This window comes from Microtus ochrogaster, chromosome X, assembly GCF_000317375.1.
Source record: "Microtus ochrogaster isolate Prairie Vole_2 chromosome X, MicOch1.0, whole genome shotgun sequence".
NCBI classification, from domain to species: Eukaryota; Metazoa; Chordata; class Mammalia; order Rodentia; family Cricetidae; genus Microtus; species Microtus ochrogaster.
Window position 1 is genome coordinate 37,620,161 of NC_022026.1, and position 3,202 is coordinate 37,623,362.

A 3,202-nucleotide genomic window follows, 5' to 3' on the forward strand; every position below is an offset into this window, starting at 1 on the left:
AATAAATAAATAAATAAATAAATAAATAAATAAATATAAAAAAAGAAATGGTTTTGGCTTCTTGTTATAAAAAAATTTTATGGCTAAACTGTATATATGAACGACATTTTTCACTATTCACTCATCTGTTGGTAGACATCTAGGCTTATTGCCTTGCCCGGATAATTAAATAAAGTATCAAGGAGCAAGGATCTGCAGTCATCTCTGCCGTGAAGTATAGAGTTCTTTGGGTATATGTGCAAGGGTAGTAGAGCTGTGTCATATGAGAGTTCTATTTTTGGCATTTTTAGAAACCTCTGCACTGATTTCTATAGTAAATTGGCTGTACCAATTTCCATTCCTGCAGCACGAATTCTGAAGATGGACACTATAAAGTAATCCCGCACTAGGTCAGAATTGAGTATAATAAAGAGTTCTTTCTTCAGGGATAGACTAACAGATCACAATCCTCTGCATGAATGGAGAACAGGAACCGAATCCAGCAGTGGAGATAGAGAGAGCAATTGAAAGCTTTACAGCTGCATGTATAGTATAAGAGACCACGCCTAAGTGGGCTGGTATCTTAAAGGCTACTGGCTGAAGGAGTTCCCACAGCAGAATTCTAATTGGTATTAATAATAAAAACTCAGAGTCAGATATAGGAGTTAATGCTGAAGATCAGAAAAGCAGAGTGGCCAGACATTAGAGAGTTCTTTTACCTCTACCAATACTCAGACCAAAGGGGTAATCAATCCTATCCTCAGACTGTCTCCTCAGGCTTCGTCCTCTAACTAGAAGCTAGAAGACTGCAAACTTTCTCCACCAAACCTCAGACTGCCCTGAGCTCCTATCTCCTTCCACCTTATATTCCCCTCTCTGCTCAGTCATATCACTCCTGTCTCTACCTCTCTAGTGCTTGGATTAAAGGTGTGGGATCCCAAGTGCTGAAATCAACTTTTGTGCGAACTCTGTTTCTCTTTTAAACACATTCAATCTTGTGTAGCCCAGAGTAGCCTTGAACTAACAGAGAACCCTCTGCCTCTGTCCCCTGAGTCCTAGATCCTAGGATTAAAAGTGTGTGCCACCACTCCCTGGCCTCTAGTGGCTTAGCTTTGCACTCTGATCATCAGGCAAGCTTTATTTGTTAAAACATAAAATATCACTACACATTCCTACCAACATTAAATAAGTCCTTCTTTCTTCACATATTTGACAGAATTTGTTGTCATTTGTTTTCCTGTTATTGGCTATTCTGACTGAGATGAAATGGAGTTGCAAAACAATTTTAACTTGTGTTTCCCAGATGGCTGCTGATGTTGGATATTTAAAAATGTTTATTAGACATTTCTATGTTTTCTTTTGAAAAATTTCTGTTCAGTCCATAGAATCTTTCATTTGTTTACTTTAGATTTACTTTTTATTTCAAAACAGATCGACAGAGTACAATTGAAGATCTAGATAGATAAACATATAACTACACCCAACTTTTTTAATATTTTTTTTGACAAAGAGGCCAAAAACCAAAATCTACACTTGAAGAAAAGACACCATCCTCAAATAGTCAAGAAATTATGTTAGATATATGAATTCACTTAGACCGTGGCAGCATACACAGGGTCTGCTCGGGTCTACACTAGATGGAGTCTCAGCACTGGGAGGGAAAGTGGGTACAAGCCCCAATCCTAGCAAGAAATTGTCTTCAAGTGTCAACTACTCACAAAGGAGAAATTTTCTCTAATGAAGTCTCACTGGGTTTACAAATCAGAGACTGTGCCTTCGTTTCCCAGCTGCCTAGACCTGAATAATCACACAGAAACTATATTAATTATAACAGTGTTTGGCCAATGACTCAGGCATATTCCTAGCTACCTCTTGCATCTTAAAAATAATCCATTCCTATTCTTTTATATTTTACCATGAGGGTTATGGTTTGTTACCTCTTGTTTCTTGGGGAAATGCATGGTGTTTCCCTGACTCTACCTATTTTCCTCCTCTATTTCTACTTGGATTTCCCACTTTATTATTTTCTGCCCTTCCATAGGCTAAAGCAGCTTCCTTATTAACCAATGATAAAAAAAATATCAACAGCACACAGAGAGGAATCACACACATCAGTGGTAGATGGGAAATACAAAATGAACGCAATGGTAACTTTTGTTATATTTGTCTAATAATGCTTTGTTCTGCCCTTTTTTTTAAACCTTTCTCATCTTTTGCTTATTACTTGTAGGTTCTTATTTTTTATTACGGAATTTCTGTGTGAGCCTGTGTATGTATCTGAATTTATATATGCTTCTCGTGCTTCTGCACTGTTTTTCCTGTTTGTTCTGTGGTTTGTGTGTTTGTTTGTCTGCCTGCCTATTTGTTTTCTAAAGAAAGAGAAAGAAGATATAGAGTTGGATAATTGGGGAGATGCAAAAGATCTAGGAAGAGATGAGGGAGAGGAAACCATGATCAAAATATTTTATTTGAGAAATATTTCTTTTCAATTAACAAAAAAGAACAGATGTTGAGAAAATCCTATGTTTAAGTGTAGAAGAATCAAACTAGACCTTATCTTATCTTATCTGTGCAAACATCAACTCCAAATAAATAAAAGACCTCAACGTGAATACTAAATATATAAAGCTAGAAGGAAAAGTAAAGAGTACCCTAAATACAGACAGTTCCTTTCTAAATGACACTCTGGCCACTCCAAAACTAAAGCCAACAATCGACAAATAGGACCTCACAAAATAAAAGTTTCTGTACTACAAAGGAAAATGTCCATCGAATGAAGAGACAGACTACAGAATGGGAGAAAAACTTTGCTAACTGTTCCTCTGATGAGGAATTAGTATCTAAAATATGCAAAGTTGGCTATTATTTTAAAAATACAAAGCAGGAAATCTTGATAGTGGTTGGAAAATGTGGATAAATTTGAACTTTTTTTAACTGGTGAAGAAGATATAAACTAATACAAGTTCTGTGTGAAAATAATATGAAAATTTCTGAAAGAATAAATGTAGAATTACCCCATAATTCAATTCCACTAGCAGAGTATATGCACAAAAAAATTTTAAAGCAGAATCTCAAACAGATAGTTATGTACCCACATCCACAGCAGAATAATTCACAATAGCTAAATGATAGAAACAACCCAAATGTCAGTGAATAAATAGATGGATGGATGGATGGATGGAGAAAATATAGGATACATATAAAAGGTAGTATTATTTAATCT